The following is a 23,220-nucleotide window of genomic DNA, read 5'->3' as shown; positions in this document are numbered from 1 at the left end:
GAGGGGGGCAGGGTCCAATCCCTGCTGCTAGCCCCAGCAACCAAGGCAGTGCATCCAGGAGCAAGAGGGTGGGGGCACTACTTTGCCCTTCCCCATCTAGCCTGATTTATAGATTATGAATAAAAATTCCTAGTCATCACTTTGAGGGTTGACAGGTTCTTGTCCCAAGATTAGGCCCAATATTAAAAATATATTGTTGGGAACTCCAATGTGCACAGGTACAACACTCACACTATAGGAACTCTTTTTTATATTTACAAATAAATAATTTATTAATACATTTAGCAAAGTTACACACACTCTAACTCAGTAAGGTAGATAGAGATAATACAGAAAGTACATCTGAACATCCGTACTCATGCTATCTCTTGCAGAACAACCTGAAATGTTAGCCGTTATCTTCCTCATCACCGTCACCTTCCTCATCTTCACCAGTGGCCATCATTCTGGCTTCTCCCAAGTGCTACATCTCTCTCCGCTACTGCCCTGGGATGCCACTTTTATAATATGTTATGCTGACGTTACCATATCTAATGCATATTCAATATGGGTTTCTCCCCTCTTCCTTATTTGAATTTCCTCCTCTTACCAATGTTAAGATGTCCTTTTTCTATAGGTTAATGTATTTATGATTTCACTCCATTATCATATATGTCACTTCGTTGCCATGCAGGATGGATTTCATTTAAATCACTAGTCAGGAAGACTCGATTTAATCATGGATTTCTACATAGAAGTGCATTCTTGTTGGTTGTCATAACTTTAATACATATTCTTCACAACTCAAAGATAGATGTAGGTTTCATTTTTAGAAGGTATACACTATACATTTTTAAAGTGATTTATTTTGAAAATTTTTCAGATTAGTTTAACACCTATATCAGAAAATGAATGATTGTTTGGTTATTTCATTTACCAAAGGTAATCGAAGCAGATAGTTCACCTCCCAATGACTTCATAAATATCTCCAATTCTACAGGTTAATCATAAATATTTGCATGATTTTCTTGCCAGGCTGTATTAGGAGGAGAACATCACCAGGCAGTCATTTAAATTGTTTTATTTAACTAAAACAACAATGTTATGTATTCTGGATTTTTTTCTTCAACAGCAAACATATTATATTTTAACAAAACAAGCATATGAATTTTTAAATTTAATTAAATATTCAAGTTTTTTAAAATCAGGTTTGTTTTTGTTAAAATTGTTTTTAACTAAAATAGTTAAATGAAATATTTAAAAAAAATCGACTGTCAGCCAGGTCAACATGAGAAACTCTGTCATTGCATATTTCTCTTTTAAGATCTCACTCAGTTCCTTCCAAATTTCAACAGCATCAGCAATAAAACAGCTATTTCCCTGCATTTTGTTCAAGGCTACAGAAATAGGCTTCAGGGTACTCAGCATGTGTTCAACATTTCTCCTAAGCCAATGTTGAGAACTTTGGCTGTGAGAGTGCCATCTATTTTTTCACAAATTTGTTCACAAACTGTCATCAGATTAGGCTAATTCTTGATATAGTGCTCAAAACAGTCCACTACTGAATTCCATCGCATGTCTTGTGGGTTTGGTTCCTCCCACTTTTTTCAGAGCAGCTGCTGCAAAGTGGTTGTTATGGAGGTATTTTGCAATTTCAACAACATTAGCCTTTATTTCTGGAACACTGAAGTTTTTGACTAGGAGGTGCATCAAATGAGCACTGCAACCGTATGTTATTAGCTTGGGACTCTTCACCGTCTTCTAAATAATTTCTTCTCATCTTGGATACATTTGTGGCATTGTCTGTGATCAAGCTGCATACTTGACATTTGAATTTTTTTTCACAGTTTGTTATAGCTTTTACTGCTACTTCTTGTAAGTATTCTGCTGTGTGTGCATTTCCTGATGTATCAATTGTTTCTGTAAGGAAGACATTCCCTTCTTCTGTTGTCACAGAAGCACATACAACAGGATCGTTGTGGACATTGCTCCACTCATCAAGACTCAGGTTAACAATTTGACCCTCTAGACCTTTTGCACACTGCTAAATTTATCTTTCATACACTTTATCCAGCAATTTACCTGCAACATCTGCTCTGTTGAGTGGACTGTATCCTGGTCTTAATGACTGAACCATGTTAATGAAGTGTGGGTTCTCAGTCATACAGAAAGGAGAGTTTGTTGCATAAACAAACAAAGCAATTTTTCCATCAATTACCTCTTTTTGTAATCTGCTGGTTCTTATCACAAATTTATCTTTGGTTATTTCTGGATGATGGAGTTTTTTTTTCTTTTTGCTGCAGGTGATATACTGTGGCTATGTGACATACATGATGTGACTGAAACACTATCATTGGCAGATAACTCTGAAACTATAGAAAATGATGGTGATCCTGAAGATGGATAGTCTTCAGAATCCTGTAGGTTGAGGAGGGATTCTCCTAAACAAAATAAGTCAATGCAGTTATTTAATTATTACCACCATACTGCTTATTTAGTAATCTCATTGCATGCAGACACTCAGTACTACTTTAAAGGTGAAATTGTAAAAGGAAGATCAGGAATTATTTTTTATCACAACTGCATCTAAAATGATAGTACCATAGAGTAACAACTATATTTTTTATTCAAACATGAGAATTCAAGAATAGTTCACAAGGAAGAGAGGCAGTCCTTAAGAAAGTATGAAATACAACCTGAAGAGTCCTGCATGTTCCTTTCATCATCATCAACGCAGCTTCCTCCTGAGAAGGAACACTTCTCATGATGGTGTTTCATTTGGGCAAGCAAGCCTTGCATTTCTTTGTTGCACTGTTTGCATTTTGCACGCATGCCTGTCTTACCCACAGGTAGAGGAACATCATTAAAATATTCCCAAACTGGGTCTCTCTTACAGCCTGCTGCCATTATAGGTTTTCCCTTCTAATGAGAGAATGGTATGTTAGATCTCAAATCAATGAAGGCTACACTCAGGCCTGGGCTACACTAGCGGTGGTGGAGTGGTCTTCGAACTAAGATACGCAACTTTAGCTATGCGAATAGCGTAGCTGAAGCCGAAGTATCTTAGTTCGACTTACCTGGCCGTCCTCAGGGTGGCGAGTCGAGCGCCGCGGCTCCCTCGTGAACTCTGCTTACTCCTCCTGCCGAGATGGAGTACAGGCATTGATTCGGGGATCGATTTATCGTGTCTAGACGAGACGCGATAAATTGATCCCTTATACAACAACAGCGGCGGCTCCAGGCACTTTTTTGTCAGATCACCCTATTATGTATTCCTACTAGTGTGTTAAATAAATAACTCTCTAGGGCAGAAACAGTGTCTTTCTGTATGTTCAAACTATGCCTAGAACATTAGGGCTCTACCAGAATGTAAACAATATGGGATCATGTTTAAAAATTATAGATATACTTTTACATGCATACTTTATATGCTCTGTGTATATAAAGTACAGTTCTTTGGCGGTCTTATGATTTCTTTTTTGTTTGTATGAGCTCAGATTTGAAAACAGAAGCAATTCTAGACATTCTGTTATTTCTGAGAACTGAAGTTTTGGTGTTGGTCTGTGGAGAAGCCAGTTCAAAATGGTCATTTTCCAGGTCTGCTGTTCTCGGTTAGTGGGTACTGGATATCTTTATATGCCAAACTGGCCCTGGCAACTAAATGACAGTATTTAGACAGCATAGTTTATTTTGTCTTTGACCTGTTAACCAGTAGTATAAACTGCATGTTGTAGAACATTGTTTAAATTGTTTGTCTTCTGTAAAATTTAAGAAACAACATTTTAGACACAGTATGTTTCATGGTTGTTGATCACTTAATCAGATCCTTTGGATCAGAGCTGTTAGCAGTGGTTCATATTAATTTAGTTTCACAGTCAGACTGTACTGTTAAAAATGGAGATGTATTAAATGTGTCAGACAAAATACAGTTTCTAATAGGAATTCTGCAGCCCTGCTTTCTCTTTAGTTTCTCCTACTAGAAAATGTCAGTGATTTTGGAGTGTTGTCCTCTTGATGCTTTAAGAATGCATCTTGCATTTCTTGTCCATTAACCTTTATATTAGTGGTGAGTTCACCTTCAGTGAGTTTGGCTATTGACCAGGGTAGAGTTGGATGTTTCTTTTTCTTTCTTCCAGGCTGTCCATTGTTAATGAATAAAAAAGTTGCATTAGTCAATAGGGAGATTCTCATTTGTACTTCTTAATTTAGAACAAAAGGATGGTTATGGTTTTCATCTAGCCTGTTTTTTTGGTATATTTTATTTTAACCTTAGATAAAATATATGTGAGTGCCTAAACAGAGGCATAGTTCTACCCGTTACAGCTCATTCAGTCATAGGAAGCATTTTTATAGTGTAATCCAGAGTTCCTCAGCCTGGGAGGTTACACTGGTGTCAGGGGGTTGAGATGATTCTCCCCTTCCCATATTGCAAATGGGAAGGAAATCCCAGGGATCCACAGTATAGAAAAAGTTGAAACCGTTATTTTAGTCCAATAATCTAGTGGAAGGAATATTTCCAGAACATTTGAAAGAGTCAGTATCAATAAATACATACCTGGGATGGTAGCTCTTATGATTTATTATTAAATATTTGTACATAGCATTATAGGTGTGCATGACACTTTAGGAAGAGACTAAACACACTGTGCCACATCTTCTGCTGGTTACATCAGCTTAGAGGAGCTTAAGCCTTATAGCATCCCCATTCCCCATAGCCAGGGGGACTTCAGGAAAGAAACTGCAGGGAGGAACCAGTCAGAGATACCATAGGTGCTGCAGGAAGCCATTCAAGCAAGGGCCTATGGACATGGATGATATCATCAGACTGCTTTTTGCAGTTGTCACTCTGAATGTTCTATTCCCCAGGCTGATTGGTTGTTTGCTCCAATACTTTCTGCCCTCTCCCTTCCTTTGTCTTTCCCTCAGCTAATCCCCCTCTAAAATAACCCCACTGAAAGAATTTGTGTTTTAAAAAAAAATCGTGGAACTAGCAAGATGTTTGTCAGCCATCACGTTGATTGTTCTGCTTGTATGTTATATCCCTTTCTTATTTATAATGATGGCCAAAGATCCATGACATGTGTACTCTGTTTTTGTAGCCTGGGAAGCAGACTAAATCTGTCAATCAGAGGCAGGAGCAGTGTGGCTCCACATCTGATAAACTCAAAACTGCCAGATTTCTTCTGTCTTTGCAGACCAGCTTCAGAGCAAATTTAAAGAAGGAGAAAAAAGGGGGAGGGAGGAAGGGTTTAAATCTCCAGGCTGTCAGTGTCTGCCTTTATTAGCAGAGAAAATTCCTTTTCTCCCCACTCTGTGTTCTCTGCTCACGCGTGCGGAGTGCAGCATAGTACACGAGGCTAAGAAGAGTGGGAAGGCTTCTGACAGGGATCCAGAAAGATACACCAGACGTGTTCACTTTAAGACACACGGTATCCTCTCTTTGAACCCAGGACTCTGTCAGAAACTTCTCTCTCTTCATCTGGGGGGGAAGAGGATCAAGAGGAGGCATAAGAAAGAGGTCTCCCAGATGTTCAGTGCCTTTTACTCACCTGAACATAAAGCACTAACAACAAAGAGCCCCCCCCCTTCGCCTGTCCCTTTTATCTTCTGAAGAGTCTGATATAGGAGATTCATCTTGGAGGTACTGTAAGAATCACATAGTGAAAACTGTTTCCCTCAAACCACATAAATCTGCAGAGTACAATAGGGCAAATAATCCTTAGTGCCTGGTTCCCCTGCTCACCTTCACAAAGTGCAGCATGGAAATTCAGTGAAGAAAAGATCAGGCTATAGACATATTGTTTCCTCTAGGCATGCATACGTACATCCCCACAAAGGAATTTTCTCTGCTTAGGGGAGGAGGGCAAATGGTTCATTCTGGAGGAAAGCTAAGAGGTCCTGGCACCTTATCGTCCATTGGAGTATCTCACAATATACTAATTTATAATATTTTTTAAAAAGTAGACTCGTTATGGGCCAAGCGAAGCAAGACCCTGCACTCAGTGTGATGGTATTTCTCTATTTGTTTGAATGTAATTTGATAACTTTTGAACACTGTATCCAAAGGTCCTAAGCATGAGTGGGAAGAACCTTGGTGAAAATTGGAATAGAAAAATGGACACACAGTGTTCTTGCATCTAATTAGCAGACTCAATGGCTTCAGCCACTGACTTATCTCCCTAACAGAAAGAAAAGAAGTAGGAAATGTGGCGGAGAGGATAGAATTTGGGCACATACAGTCCTTGGCATGGGAGTGGTAGAATGGGCATCTCTGGTATGTAGGGAGGAGGAGTAGGGGCACACACAGCCCCTGGCAGTGGGAAAGGGGTGTCTACAAAACCCCTCGTGTGGGGGCCTCAGACAGTTCTTGGAATGGGGGGAGAATAGAACCCATGGTGAAAATAGCCCTGTGGAGAAAATTAATTCCTCTGTCCTCTTGTGAATCCCCATCAATCCAAATGCTGCATGGAGAAACCTAATGCCAAATGTTGCAGTTCACTATAACATGAAGTATAACGTGAAGAATATCACAAACGGCTTTGGTTTTGGTTTCTTTGTTTATGTAAAGATCATTGCATCAGGCCTGTCAGACTCTCTTTAGTTATATGCAGTGTAGTTGTAGCTGTGTGGGTCCCAGGATATTAGAGAGACAAGGTGGGTGAGGTAATTTCTTTTATTGGACCAACTTCTGTTGGCGAGAGAGATAAGCTTTCCTGTGTGGCTTAAAAGCGTCTCTCTCTCACCAACAGAAATTGGTCCAATAAAATGCAATACCTCCCCCACCTTGTCTCTCTCAACTCTCTTTAGTTATGGGCCAGTTTTCTAATATACACTAGATTTTATTGTTCAGCAAATAACAAATGTGCTTCTGACTTCACACAGAAACATTAGCAGTATTGTGTAAACTGCTCATTAGCACACTTGTTCCGTGTGTTTGATTTAACTGGAGGAAATGTTTTATCTTGTTTATGGGAAACGTGATCAGTTAATTAACTTGTGCTTCCAGATGGGTAATTTGTATTTTTTTTTCCTACCATGTGTTGCTTTAAATAGATAAATTCTACAGGAGTTTGCTCTTTCTGGATTCAAACATTAGTTTCTTGTTGAAACACCTGCCATCCATCGCTTTCTGTCCAGAGTATCCTTATCTGTTTCTTTTGGCAACGTCTATGAACATTTAAGAAGGGATTTCTCAGCATTAGATTGATGATGTCACTCCCACTTTATTGACATGTATTAATTCCTATATACTTCCCAACATCAGTATCTGTAAATATTGTTATATTATAAGAACTAAACAATACCAGCATCACCAGAAATATATTTATGAAATTATGCCTGCAAACTGTATTTTCTCCATTTCCATTGTTCTGTTTCAGTTTTCTGTTATAGTTCTTTTATATCATGGCTCTCCCTTGTTAGTGGTGCAAAAACCTACATGTGTTTCTTCCTAATTAACCTCTAAACATGCTGTTGAGTATCCTCCAAAAGGTGGGTACACACTGCACTTTCCTTTGAAAATGTGTCTCTGATTAGCTAATGCATTTGTAGTACTACTGAGGAAACAGTCACATTAATTAGGTTTAGAAATTGATCTCCCTTAAAAGTCAATTCTTTTGTTTGTTTCAAAGCAGGAGCTGCAAGCTATTCCAGAAAGTGTAAAGGGTTCTAGCTGTAAATTTTCTGTGCAGATGTTGGTTGTATTTAGAATGAAAGGAATAGATATTGTAACTGTAATTCTTAAATATTAAATAAAAAAAATTACAGGATCAAATGCAATAGTAAATTATAGATGTGTACCAGATAAACAAGAGCTGTCATGTGAAACAGGTGCCTCTGAGCAATTGTGGAAGACCTATGGTGCTAGGAGTCAGAATTTTTGTAATTTTAGCAGACTCCCAGGTTGTTTAGTCACTGTCAACAAATCCTAATACCTAATGTGAAAAGGGATAGAAATGTAAATATAAATATTGGGTAAGATTGTGTTAACTGCCTGGGACAAAAAAGGCAAGTTAAGTGTAGCTCATGAAGCTGGAGCTATTCAGTGACCTTTTTAAAGGTCCATGGAGCCAGTTTTCATTAGATAAGGTGAAAGAGTTTGAAGAGGACATATTAATAATGCTTTTGCAAATCAGCTTTAATTTTTTTTATGTATCAAAGCAATGTGATCAATCTAGAGCTGAAAGGGAGAAAGCAGTGGGGAACATTTGCTAAATGCCATACATTCATGATGCATTTAGGCGCAATCCTCCCCCGTGCGCAAAACTTAAATGTCAGGTTTTGAGCATGAACTCTCTCCATGTGTGTGGCCAAGGTAGGATCGTCTCTCCTAGGTCACAGACCACTGTCAAAGTTGCATTGTGGCTGCTGTTGCATCGTTTGAGTCCAGTTTCCTCTGCTGCCCTATCACTTCTCTTTTATATGGGTGTCTTGGTTAGTGGGGCTTCACAGTTGTAAATCCATTGGTTACGCCCACCAGCCCTCAGACTCCTCTCCATAGCTATGGAGGTGGAGTGCAAAGCATTCTTTGCAGGCTTCCACCTATGCAGTAGATAGAGGCATAGGATTTGGGTTATACAGTGAGACAGTAAAAATGGGAGAACGGGAAAACTTTTTTAATTTAAAAAATAATTTAGGACCCAGAGGCACAGAACAATGGATTGAGTGGGTTAAACATCTTCAACAGATAACCTAACACAAATACATGAAATGTTAATTTTGTGTTGAATCTTTTGTGCTTTTATTTCCCCCCTTTTGCTTTGGTGTGCTTTGCTTTACTATGACTGACCATTATCACATTGCAAATAAAATTTCCATGTGACAGCCTAAGTCCTTCTTACAGCACAAGTCCTTCCTTTTATGTTTGTTCATGAGCTAAAATTTTTTACAGCAGACTTTTAAGCATATTTTCCGATCTTTTAGTGGCTGTATCTCTAAATGAGATTGGAGCACAAACTCATGCCTGCCTCTCTCATGCCCATACTTATGCCCATTTATTGAACTAGGTTATCCTGATGTCGTACAGAGAGGGCATTTCATACTTGGGACATTGCTAGTGTGAGAGCCCACTCCTGCAGCCAGTGAAATGTATACAAGTCCTGTTTAGGGCACTTAGGAGACTGATGATGGCTTTCATACATCTGACTTTGGCCCTTGGTGGTCACATCTAGCTTTTTAATATATATTACTTTAGTTACTGGGTATCCTCAGTTAGGAATCAGTTTATACCCTTTCTGGTTTTTTTTCTCCTCCTATTTGTGCAGAGCGTGGCTGTGTATTATTTGTGAGGTATCAAAAACATGCTGATCCTGAATTTGCTTTGCCATAGTTGAGTACATCTCCCTCATTGACCAATATATTTAGTTTGTTCTAATATTTTCCAGCTTCCTAATTTGCCTTGTATTTGATTGACATAGCAACTGTAACATTTAGTTTGTAAACTAAGGGGGCTACATTTTTCAAAAGGGGCTAATGGAGTTAGGCACTCAGCTCTCACTGACATAATGGAAAAAGGCAAAACAAATAATATATTTTGGTTTTCAAGTAATAGTCTGTCATATATAGATAGATAGATAGATTACACAGATGCACATGTATCTGTATATATATGAATGATATACCTGTGTGCATATATACACACACACACACACACACACACACACACACACACACACACACAGAGGATATGTGTTTGAGCCTACATATACTTATGTGTATAGGCCAAAAAAATCATTTTACTTAGTTCACCATGCTTAGCATTCTCTGATCAACAGAGACTCTGGACTGGAAATGTATGGATCTTGCATATCAAGATTGAGATTAATTGTCTTGCTGTGTAAAGAAGTTTACATGGTGCCTGCCCCTTAATCTATTGGTCCGGTCAGGAATACTAAATTATTATTGCCTTTTATAAGTCTCAGATGCCATACAGAATTAAAAACTTCCTATGTATATCTTTACATATGGTCTCCTCTTTTGTCCATCTCTTTATCTATACAATCTAAAATCTGTGTTTCTGTTTCACTTACCAATAATATGGAACTTGTCCAGGGGCGGCTCTAGGATTTGCGCCGCCCCAAGCAGGGCGGCATGCCGCGGGGGGCGCTCTGGCGGTCGCCGGTCCCGCGGCTCCGGTGGACCGCCTGGAGACGTGCCTGCGGAGGGTCCGCTGGTCCCGCGGCTCCGGTGGACCTCCCGCAGGCACGTCTGCGGGAGGTCCACCGGAGCCGCGGGACCAGCGGACCCTCCGCAGGCACGTCTGCGGGAGGTCCACCGGAGCCGCGGGACCAGTGGACCGTCCGCAGGCATGCCCTGCGGGAGGTCCACCGGAGCCGCCTGCCGCCCTCCTGCGGGACGCTGCCCCAAGCGCGCGCTTGGCGCACTGGGGTCTGGAGCCGGCCCTGAACTTGTCAACCATTATACAAAATCCAGAAATGGTTTAGGAGCAGAAAATAAGGGGAAATACCTTATCTGATTAAAGTAACAAGAAAATAATATCTGGATAAATTGTAATTACTCATAATGCAATGTGTATAGACCATCAAAGCTAACTTTTTTGTGTGTCATCCAAAAGATGTTTCCAGAAGCACACTGTCCCAGCAGCACGGCACATGAGCATCATGTTTTGGTCATAAATTATTGTGATTCACCAATGGTACTTTTTGTAGTGTTCCCATCCAGTTATTTTCTGTGGTTAGTTGAGAGATCTGCTAAGATCAAAGCTTGTGGTGGTATATACTTGCAGGAACTGACAAATGTATGTAAGATTAAAAAGATAAAATGTAAATTCGATTTAAGAAAAAAACAACTCTCATACTCTTGAATCTAGATCTGCTACTGTGTTTCTAAAAGAATATATGAATACATTCTCAGGAAAAGAGAAAAGTACTTCTGAAAAATGATTAAAAATTCAGCACCAAAATTAATTTCCCCTTTTATGTTTTTCTGCCTACTGCTTTTAAAGGAAATACAGTTAAAACTTATTTTGGAAACTAAGCTCGGGCTTTTAAGATTTTGTATTAGCAGAGCAGCAGCATGAAAGGGGACAATTTCCTTTAGTGTTTTAGACATCTGTAGAATATTTTCCATTCAGACACTGGAGATTTTATATCTACTGCATGTGCAATCTGCTTGTATGGCTTCTGAAAATAATGAGTGATTTGATTTTACTTGAAGGCTATAATATTGCTTCCCTTATCAAGCTTGGAAGGTCACAATATAATAATCTTATCAGTTAAATTATGCTATTACAGGTTCAAGATTAATAAGCTTAATACTCCAGTTCTTGAACTGGGTTTCCTGATGTAAAGCTCCTATTTTTCTCCTGTTTGTCATTGTTTATTGCAGTTTCTTACAGAATTATTGTCATCTGAAATGACGCATACTGCCCAAGTTTAATTGTATAAAATGTCTGTTGACTTTGCTGAGATTAAATAGAACACCCACATATTTATAGGCATGTGCATTTCAGACATCCGGCATATAGATAGCTCCCTAGGTATGTTCCCGTTTAGCTATTATCCTCCTGAAATAGTGGAAGTTAAAATTGTACACTTAAGCCATTGCTAAAGTACTGAACTATTTTCAGTTAGATGCATATAATTCATGTTTGTTCTGTATAATAATTTTACAATACGTTTATTTAGATTTATACAAAGTGTTATAAAAGAGCTCCCATCCAGTGATCTGGGCACTCATGCTAATTTTTTAAAAGTATTAACAGAACTGTTACTTGCCTGTGAGCAGGAAGAAAAAGGTTTGCTTTGCAGCATTTGTAGTTTTTTAATCAATCTTGTCTTTGTTATAAAACTAAAATGACTCTATTAAGATCCCCTCCCCCTATTATTTTAAAGATAATTTTGGTGCTCACTGGGGAGAATGGGCAGTGGTAGGAGATTGGATTTCTATTTCTGGCTATGCTATGGTTTTCTTGCTTGTTTTACATTGGGTAAGTTAATGTACCTCTCTGCTCTTTTGCTTAAGAGTATTGCTTAATAGAAAAAGGAACACTAAAACACTTGTTTAATAACAAACAAGCCTATAAGTTACATGTAGTTTGTGAACAGATGCAAAAAGAAATATTAGATAAAAATTTTGGCCTAACAATTGTGAAGTGTAAATGCTGTTGGACTCAGTTATAGTCGATTTTGTATTTACCATCAATCTCATACTGTGTTGTCCTCTAGTTTTCCTTTTATGTTAATAATTGTAAAATTTGCCCCGCTTCCTTTGGTTTATCCTCACAGTTGTTTTTATAGGTTACTAAAATCACAGAACTAGGGGCTTGGAGTTTGCCTGAAGAAACTAGAACAGCAAAACTACATACATGAAGGAAACATAATATGCCCTTTGATTCTGTATTTTCTGTTGTTTAGCTCCATAATATTGAGGTGTTATGCCCTTAGCTGATCAGATCACCTGTGCAAATGAACCTACTTTGAATGTCTGTCATGTGAAAACTGTCACCTTATTTTTTTTGAAACTCTAGTTATCTACCGAGGGTCACATATCGAGTTGATGGCAGTGCAAGATGTAGGACAGCAGACTCCTAGCTGCTAGTCATGTGCTCTGACCACTAGATCACATTTGCTTCCATATTCTATATTGCCAGTTTACTCTATTAACTTGTTGATTGTTTGTCATTAAATTGTTATTTGTGTCAGAAATATGCCCTTCTATGGTGGATTCCATTGAAGGGTCTCAAAACACTTCAACAAACTTAATGAATTAAATCTCTCAACACCTGTATGATTTAGGTAAATAATATTATCCCCATATTGTAGATGAGGAAGTAAATTAATGTCTTTCCCAAGGTCACACAGGAATCTATGGCAGAGGTAGGAACAGATCCCTAATCTCTTGGCTCCCACGCCTCTGCTTTAGCCACCAGACCATCCCTCCCACACCCATTTTCTTTGTATAGATTTTTTTTCTGACAAGGTATATAATGAAATTATATTTGCATAATAGTTGAAATGACCAAGGGGACCATATTTGCACATGTATATGAATTAAAAATCTGGAAATTGAAATTATTACTCTTCTTAAAAATCTAATTTTCTAGTACAGCATGATGGTGAAGGTGGTAATTGCTTCTGTTGCACAATGAAATGTTATTTTTCATGTGTTCCTTTAATGTAAAAAAAAGTGAATTAATGATCTTCACACTGTCCATTCATATAACCACACTGTTCTCTCTAATGCATTGGACTGATTTATTTTTAAACTGATCGTTCTGTTATGAAACTAAATAAATTTGAAACTTGCTATGTAAAAATGATTTTACTGTAATTTCAGTACAGTCATTTTCAACATGTCCATCACCAGTATCTAGGAATCAATAACAAAATTGGGACTGAACAGCTTAATAGTTACTAAAATAGAAATTCAGACTAATAGTTATATGCAAATCTTAAGGTGGAGTTAAACAAGTGTGATATAGTGTATTATGAGTATTCTAAGTATGCTATATTGTGATATAGTACATAATGTGATACAGTTGCTACTCTTGTATTCCTTGATAAAGCTACTCTTGTATTCCTTTCCCTTAATGACATCTTGTTTCCTTGGCCCCAGAACCAAAATTCACTCTGGACTAAGATTTTGTGTATAAAGATGCCCCCTCTCCCACAAAGGTTTATTATTTTTCTCAGGGAATACATGAATAATACAAAATAATTTTTTTCTTGAGTAAAAGAATTTGCCCTATGACTATAACTAAGGTACAAGTCCTGCGATTTTTACTCAGGGAAAACGTTCATTAAATCAGCCTATTAAATTAAAGATTGATTTATGGGGAGTTTTGACTGAGTGATGATGTCAGAATTGGGGCCCTTTATACATTTCAAAACAAAAATCTTTAAGGTTGCTAAGAGCTACTGAAAAGAACATGTACTTCTACACTCACATTTAACAAAATAAATAAATAATAATTAACAAACTTGTGGAAATTACCAGCCAAGGTTAAATATAGAAGTGTGATGCTTAGTTTAACATCCCATTCTTCAACGTGCACCTATTCCCTAGAATTTTCTGTTTGTGCTAACCATACGACATTGCTTCGTGCTCTTTAGTGAATTTACCTTCTAATCTTATGCCATGTCTTCATTACCAAAAATAAAAATGTATTTTTACATCAGGATAACTGTCACACAGTAAAATCCTACTGGTGACAAGGCACTATAGTTCTTTTTTACCACAGTTTGGCTAAATGAGGTCAGTCATGAGCAGTATAGTGTTGACCTCACTTAGCTAAACTGCAGTAAAAGCTACTTGCACATCATCTCTACTGGGATTTTACAGCAAGATAGCTAAGCTATTTAGTTACCCCAATGTAAAAACCACGTATTTTGGCAGTGAAGACGTAATCATAGTTTCTTTCGTACCTGATGTCTGACCTGTAAGTTGAGGCTCAGAATTGTAGGATGTGTTGGTTTGGCATCAATAACTTCTTAAAGGGATTTTAGAATGTCACAGATTATAGCTGTAGACATCTTTTAAGTAGAAAAGCCATTATGCTTCTAAATGGCATTTCATTGCAGTGCTTCCACATGGCCATACCATTGCCGTCCATCATCATCATCATCATCATCCCTTTTAGAAGGGATTTAAAAGTTTGTAGTTTTGTAAACATAAAGTGATCTAGGTTTAGGAGGCTTATAAATGTTGATGCAAGTGTAGATACTTGTATAAACTGTGGCGTTTTGATTATGATAGTGATTATATACCCAGATCTTGCATGCATTTAGAACAATAAACAAACAAAGAAACAAAAAACAGCTAAGGTAGGTAGAGGCTTTTTTTCATAATAAACCATGGGGAATGCTGTATGCAATGTTGTAGCCGTGTTGGTCCCAGAATATTAGAGAGACAAGGTGGAGTATGGGGAATGCTGTCTTCTGTATGTGTCCAATTAGAAATTTTTAAAATACGTTTCTTTAGCATGGTAAAATCCCTTGATTCTGCACTGGATCTTCAGATACCTTCATTCAGCTGAAGAGCCTGCCAAATTTGTTCTGTCTTCATAGCTACATGCAGGCTTGATCCTTGTCAGCTGCAGAGTTCTAGGTTCTTTGGATCTAAAACTTCTCTTAACTAAAACAAAATGAAGTTTACATTTTGAGGTGATTGGACTTTAATTTGGCTGCATCTTTTTCAAGCTTGTCAGCTAGCCTTTTGAGCTGAGCCGCTTGACTCTGCTTCCTTTCTTGAGTCTCAGCAGCAGCACATGCCTGGCATACCTGTGCAGTTTCCTCTTTGGTCTCTGCACTGTAGACCTGAGTACAAAGAGGAAGACTTAAAGGGAATATTTCTCATCCTGCACAACTTTCTGGATAGTGCACAGATAGTGAGCTCTGCTCATTTTTGTAGCCAGAGAGAAGTGCCCACACACCATTTCCCAGTTTTAAATGCACTATCTGTGCACTATCCAGAAAGTTGTGACCTGTGGGTTGTGGAAGGAGAGATATTTAAGGGTAAGAAGAATGATCTGATGAGCTGAGTGTATTAGCGGGTTGAGGAATAAAGTTACAGTTCAATCTTTTTATATTGGATAGTTGTGTGGCATAGCACTTTAGAAATTAACTGATCTTTGATGTTTTCTATCACTTCTGCACATTGGAGCTATCATCAATGACCATGTATTCCATTCATCCTCAGTTGAGAGTGATTTGTCTTTCCACTCTCTTAGGATGATCTCTTATGCTATCATTAGACTAGTTCTCAGCCATTTGTTCTTTTGAATTTGTGACTCCTTAGGTCAGAAAAACAATTCAAGTAGCACAGGGCTTCTGTAGATGGGAATTTTGTATCTAACATCATGTCTGATTGTATTCCAGACATTGTATGCCTCTCCAGTTAGTGTGATAAGTCATTTACTTGTTTTGAATGAGTTATTCCATGTATCTGTTCTTCGCTGAATTCCATTACCAGTCCCTGGCATTCGCTTGATGTCCCATCTGCATAGGGAACTACTTACTAAATTTGGGGATTTGATATCTTTGGAGAGAGAAATTTGCCCCATATTTCTATTTTCTTTAAGGCCCTGATTTTTAACAGTATACCTAAGCTTTGTGGCACACACATAACACTAATATAGTTGTTAAACAATAACTCGTATTGCAGAAATTAATAAGGGTTTGTTTGTGTATGTGTGACTTGTTTGCGTAAAGATTGCTGGATAGGGTCTCGCTCATATAATGAGTAACTAAAGACAATACATTATCGCATAAAACACTGAAGTAATGAATAATTAAAACTGTATTTTCTTTATTAGTATATGATTTATGTGTTCTGTAGCACCTAAAGATCCTCTTTGGACTTCATATATGCAAGCAGGATTATAAAAGCAGTGGCCCTGAATATATGTGATTCAAGCTGAATATCAAAGACCAGAATTTGTACCCTAAAGTGGGTATTTTACATAGACGTTTTTAATTACATATTTATATGGAAATCTGACTTTTGCTTAATTATCTTGTTTAAGAGTGTCAGGGATTCAGTTTCCCAGAAGTGTTGTTGAAATAGTAAGTGCTAAGCAGGTGATGTTTGTGTTTCATAGATTTAGCAAGCTGACCTGAAATCCTGCCAAGCCTGTATAGCTCCCAGATGGTTGGTTAGCATAACTGAAGAAAACAATTATGCTACTTTAGAGGAGCTTTGGGATTTCACATTCTATTAAATAAAAAATGCCAAGATGCTTCAAATCTTGCTTTCTGAAACCATTGCAGAAGTATCACATTTTCAGTCACTTGCTTCTTTTTTACCATTTCAAAAAAGAAGAGAGAAAACTGTATTGTTCTGGAGAGAGTCATTCAATCTTTAATGAAATCACAAAGCCTATGTTTTGTAGCTGAAATGAAGTATGCCATGTTATTCCATTGCTGGCAAGTGAGAATGAAATATTAAAAAAACCTATGTAGATTTTTTTAAAACATTCTCTGCTGATGAAGATTAAACATTTGGATTTAAATTATTTGTGGAGTTGGGTTTTGTTTTTACTGGAAATAAACATTAATTAAGTATCCCATATAATTCAAATGTGTGTCTATTACTTGCCCTATGTGATTTGTCCAAGGTTACATAAGATATTTAATTTCTTTTACATCCATATACATCTGAAAAAGGATTTCCTGCTTCCTGTGATAAAACTGCTCCCTGTTCTTTCAAAAATAATATTCATGTGGCAAAAAAATAAGTAAGCTAAGGTTTCATTTTCACCTACCATGTCACAATTCTGGGGTGGCTGTTAGCCATAGCCATCACCTCATATCATGTCATTAAAAATAGGTATTCTGGATACATCTATAGCATAGTTTATAGATACTTACTTTTCATTTGGAGAAGGGAGGGTAGCACATTTATTTACATGTTTATTGTTCGGATGTTTCTGACAGTTGAGAGCAACACAGCAGTTGTCATTTACAGTTCTTCGAGCGATTGCTCATGTGTATTCCACAATAGGTGTGCGTGCTTGCCATGTGCACTGGTGTTGGAAGCTTTTCCCCTAGCAGTTACCCGTAGGGGAGCGCCCCTAGTGATCCCTGGAGTGGCGCCTCCATAATGCGGTATAAGGGACGCTGCGTGCTCCCCCGCACCCCAGTTCCTTCTTGCTGCCAGTGAAGGTGCTTTGAAACTGCTCTGCTCCAGTTTTGCTGCAGCTTGTCCCCAGAACTTTTGTTCTTTCAGTGTATGGTACCTATAGTTAGTAGTTTGATTAGTTTTAGTTTAGTTTAGTTAGTGCGCCCGGGCCAGGGCATGCCCTGCGCCCTGGGTTTTAAGTCGTGTGACACTTGTAGGTGACCAATGCCAGTGAGTGATCTGCACGCAGACTGTTTATGCTGTTTGGGTGAAACCCATCTCAGTGATTGCTGCAAAATTTGCAAGTCATTCAAGCCTCACACTGAGAGAGAGAGAGACATTAGGCTCCGGGCCGTCCTGATGGAGTTGGCGTTGACCATGACTCCAGCATGCAGCTCCAAGTCGGCACCAGGTACTGTGGTGTTTGTGTGTGGTGACCCCCTGGCACCATCTACCAGTCGGCACCGCTCCCCGTCTATAGGGCATGCCAAGAACGCTAAGAAGAGGCCTTCGCCGCCGCAGCACCAGAGCAAGACTGGGGGAGAGGCTAGACCCATGTTGGGCAGTCCTCAGTCCCCGTCGGCCTCCAGGCCTCCGACTCAGGTCAATTGGAGTTGCCCGGCCCGTTTGGAGCAGGCTTCCCTGGATGTCTGGATGCCCTCCACACAAAAGGCCTGGGACATGTCCATGCTGGTACCAGATGAGGCAATTACGGCCCGTCTCCCTCCATCCCGCAGGAGGACTCTTAGCCCTGGTCTACACTGGGGAGTGGTGGTGGTGGTGGTGGTGGGTTCGTTGACCTAAGATACACAACTTCAGCTACACGAATAGCGTAGCTGAAGTTGGAGTATCTTAGATTGACTTACCTGGCCGTGAGGACAGTGGTGAGTCGACTGCTGTTACTTCCCCGTCAACTGCGCTTCCGCCTCTCGGACGGGCCCCCCCGTTTGAGCTGCTAGCTACATGCTTCTGGTTGCACCTCTCGTGGAAGGTAGCCTTCCTGGTAGCGATCACATCGGAACTCAGGGCCTTGACCTCTGAGCCCCTGTATACAGTGTTCCAGCTCCACCCACATCTTTCGTTCCTCTCGAAGGTGATCTCCGCCTACCACATGGGTCAGGACATTTTCCTGCTGGTCCTCTGCCCCAAGCCCCTTGTGTCTAGTGAGGAGCGCTGCCTCCATACTCTGGATGTGAAACAGGCTCTGGCTTTTTACCTGAAGTGGACTAAGCTGTTCAGGAAGTCCTTGCAGCTGTTCATCGCCTCAGCCAAATACATGAGGGGTTGGCCAATCTCCACTCAGTGGCTCTCCAACTGGATCACCTCATGCATCCGTACCTGTTATGACCTGGAGGGAATCCCTCCGCCATCAATTGTGAGGGCACACTCGACTAGGGCGCAAGCCTCGTCGGCTGCCTTTTTAGACCATGTCCCCATTCAGGACATTTGCAGGGCTGCCACTGGTCTTCAGTTCACATATTCACCTCGCATTATGGGATCGTCTCCCAGATCAGGGAAGACACCGGGTTCATCAGTGCTGTGCTTCATCCTGAGAATTTGTGAACTCCTGCCCACCTCCAACGATATAGCTTGGAATCACCTATTGTGGAATACACATGAGCAATCACTCGAAGAAGAAAAGACAGTTACCTGTTCCATAACTGGTGTTCTTCGAGATGTTGCTGATGTCTATTCCACAACCCGCTCTCCTTCCCTACTGTTGGAGTTGTCTGGCAAGAAGGAACTGAGGGTGGGGGGAGTGTGCAGCACCCATTATACACCGCGCCATGGAGGCGCCACTCCAGGGGTTGCTAGAGGCGCTCCCCTACAGGTACTGCTAGGGGAAAAACTTCTGGCACCGGTGCACGTGGTGAGCACGCACTGCTATTGTGGAATAGACATGAGTAACACATCTCGAAGAACACCAGTTATGGGAAAGGTAACTCTTTTGTCTATTCCTTTCTTGCTACCCCATAAAAATTATCCAGTCAGCATAGCTTTGGATAATCTGAGCCTAATTTTCATTGTTATTTTCAGGACAGAGTTTTAAGGTGCCTTGTTTGAGAAGTGCAGTTCCTTGATTTCTAACATTTGAATGAAAATAAAAAAGCCGTCCAAAATGTTCTTGGAAGATGTTATGGAGTTTGGGATACAATCCAAACAAGTCAGGGGTTTTGTCAGCTCTTACCCTGTAACCCTGGGTGCCTCACAATGCTTTGCCACTGTAGCTCCCAGTCTGGGATGCTCACAGTCAGCAACAAGCACACGGGTCACACCCTGAGTGTCTGTGTGCTATGCAACCAGGCCTGGTTCACCAACTCTGACCTCAACAGCCTGTCTGCAACCCACAGCCCCATGCTGGCTTCCACCAGCCTTGGTTACAACCAGCAAGCTGACCCAACACACTCCCAGTCCCAAATTTTCCCCCAAACCATGTGCTCGTCAGCATCTAGCCCTCTTCTGGGCAGTTCAGAGAAATAAGAAGATTCTTTTAAAGAGAGAAAAGCACATCACAGCTTATTAACTTAATGGGGGTAAATATACCATTTACATTTTTTAGGGCAAACCACCAATCCTGAACCACAGAATTAAGATTTAAAACAGCCAACAAATTCAATTTGTCTCTTCACTCATCTTTTTGCCTATCCACTTCTACCATTCATTCTGGTCAAATACAGTGTCATTACGTTAGTTTCTTCTTTTGCAATTGTCACATAGTTCCCTACAGAGTTCTGTTGGACCTTAGCTTGCTTCCAAACATGGTTTTCGTTTCCACATGCCACTGCTACACTGACAGTAATGCCACTTGCCTTATGCTTCCTTGCCAACATGTCTCATGATTAAGGCTACATTTTAGTTACAGGTAGTTTTAGTAAAAGTCATGGGCAGTAAACAAAAATTCATGGCCTGCGACTTGTCCACGACTTCTACTATATACTCCTGACTAAATCTTGGGGGGGCTGCCCGGGGGGCGGAGGGCAGTGTGTGAGCCACAGGCCGTGGCACATGGCCTGGGACCCCTGCTGGTGCTGGGGGGGAGTTGACGGGGCCTGCACCAGCAGGCTCCCTACCTGGCTCTGCCCCTCCCCGGAAGTGGCGACATTCCCCTCGCTCAGCTCCTAGGTGGAGGCATGGCCAGGCAGCTCTGTGCGCTGCCTCTGCCCAAAGCGGTGGCTTCACAGGAGCCGCGGCCAGTGGGAGCTGTGGGGGCGGTGCCTGCAGGCAGAGGCAGCACGCAGAGCTGCTTGGCCATGCCTCTGCCTAAGAGCTGAGTGAGGGGGACGTCACCGCTTCTGGGAAGCCCCCCAGGTAAGTGCCGCCCAGAGCTCACCTGACCCCATCCCGTGCCCCAACCCCCTGCCCCCTCAACACCCAAACTCTGCTGCTGCTGCTAGGGGAGGTGTGTGGGGGGGAGGCACGCGGTGGCCAAAGACTGCCCCAGCAGCGGCTGGTGCGACTGGTGCAGAGGCTGCCTGAGTTGCCCCTGGGCCAGGCACTCCGGCCACTGCAGAAGTCACGGAGGTTCTGTGACCTCTGTGAAAAAACCCGCAGCCTTACTCATGATTGAACCAAAGGGTTTCCATGCTTATCTAATCCTTATTGCTATTTCACATTCATATTGTGATACTGCTGTACTAGACATTGTACAAACATATAGCAAATGACAGTCCCTGCCCCAAAGTTTTGACAGTCTAAAAGACATCTTGCTATCCCGGCTGAGATTGCCAGCAATTGTGATATTTTCCGAAATGTGGGCACTTGTCTACTAAGAATGAACTGAGGTCATAAACACTAAGTTGGTTGTTTAACTTTGAGAAAATGTGAAAACACATTGAAACATCCCTTTGGCTTATATTTAACTTGAATTCTAAACATAGTTGTTAGCCATTTTTATCTGTAAACTTTTTTAAAAGGGTAATTATAGCTGAAGCACCAGTGACAATTATACTTTAAGATTGCCCAGGGGGTTTCCATTATAACCTGTTTTCAGTCACTCATAAAGTTCTGAAATCTTCATCTATTGGGCTGAAATTTTCCAGACCTGGTCCCTGCCAGAGTGTGTTGTTTTGTTTTGTTTTTTAAAGAAAGATAGGATAAAAAAACCTGAAAGCTGTTTTGAGTATGAAAAGAATGTGTGTGTGTGTGTGTAAAATTTTTCCAGTTTTATACATATTATATAAAAAGTTGCAGTAAATATATCTTGTGACTAATTTTAATAACTCTAGCACCTAAGCAGTTGAGTTAAAAGCTGAAATTTTTCAGAGAGAAAGCCCTCCTTGAGGACAAGTGCCTTTGAATACAGTGGAAAAAATAATTATGATTTGATCACTTTATGTGCATTTCAAAATTACATTTAACAGGCACAATAGTTTATTGGTGTAAAAATGTGATATTTTTAACACTGATCCATGAGAAAGGTAGGCTGCACTGTGCATGCATGTATACATGGCTAATTTGGCTGTATATTTAAAATAAATAGATACATCCAGTTAAAGTTTACACAGTATAGGCCTGATCAAAACTCATAGAAGTCAATGGAAAGACTCCCATTAACTTAAGTGGGCAGTGGATCAGGACATGTATGAACCAGTTGTCTATACCAATAGTTTTAAAACTTTTTTTTTGAGGACCCAGTTGGAGAAAATTGTTGATGCCCGCGACCCAACAGAGCTGGGGATGAGGGGCTCGGGATGTGGGAAGGGCTCAGGGTTGGGTCAGAGGGTTGGGGTGCAGGGTGAGGGCTGTGTGGTGGGGCCAGGAATGAGGAGTTCAGGATGTGGGAGGGGGTAGATTTTGCAGAGAATATGTGGAGCCCTCTCCAACAGCATTCCTAGTATTTATCTCAGGCCTTGTCTAAATTAGAAAAATTGCGCTGGTGTAATGAAATTAATTTAAATTCTCTCTCATTACACTGGTGGAAACCCCTAATGTAAACACACTTAAATCAGTTTAAAATCTTAAATATATCAATTAAGCTTAAGTTGTACTTGTGTAATAAAAATAAAGCCTTAGCCTTTTTCATTTTCAGTCTGCTTCTTTCCATGTTCCCTATTGGAGGACAACTTAATGGCTAGCAGTCAAATATTTTCCCGGTCACGTTGATGACTGAATCTTTAAATTTTAAGATCATAGTCTGTGCTCCGGTTTGCACGGAATATTCTATTATATTTGAAATTAAAGAAAGATAATTTGATTTACTTTTTAATATGATCTTTTAAAAAAATAGAGTATGATTAAATGCAGTGTAGTGATTATACATTGAGTGTCTCTCTAGTTGCAGTAGAAAAAATAAAATGGATAGCCCAAATTTCAGTAGGCTTCTTAGACTGGAAAGAATTTTAAAAGGAAATATATGTTGAGTGATCTGATGCAGATTGCATTTTTTTTTCTAAAAGAGATTAGCTACTATTTAATCCCAAATCAAGGGACAGAGAAAAAGGATGGGTTTTGAAATTAAGGAATTGGACTGAGATTCAGGAGATCTGGTTCTAGTTCTCAGCTCTGCCAAGGGCTTACTCTGGAACCTGTGACAAGTCACTGAGATTTTCAGAAGTGCCCTGCACCCACAATCAGGGTCAGATTTTCAAGAGAGCTCATCTTTTAGGCATCAAAATAAGTAGTAATTTTTTCCAAATGAGCCCAGCATGTTGAGTGCTGAGCTGT

At 40.1% G+C, this 23,220-nt stretch overlaps 1 protein-coding gene across 2 annotated transcripts in view; it reads left to right on the top strand.

The window, feature by feature from the left end:
* The window catches only part of TTC33 (tetratricopeptide repeat domain 33), an 86,616-nt gene that overhangs the window by 20,292 nt on the left and 43,104 nt on the right, over positions 1-23,220 (top strand). The gene's annotated exons all lie outside the window — the stretch shown is intronic.

The sequence above is a fragment of the Mauremys mutica genome, chromosome 6 (genome assembly GCF_020497125.1).
Source record: "Mauremys mutica isolate MM-2020 ecotype Southern chromosome 6, ASM2049712v1, whole genome shotgun sequence".
NCBI classification, from domain to species: Eukaryota; Metazoa; Chordata; order Testudines; family Geoemydidae; genus Mauremys; species Mauremys mutica.
The sequence above is the reverse complement of the archived record's forward strand: the minus strand, read 5'-3'. Positions and strand labels throughout refer to the sequence as shown.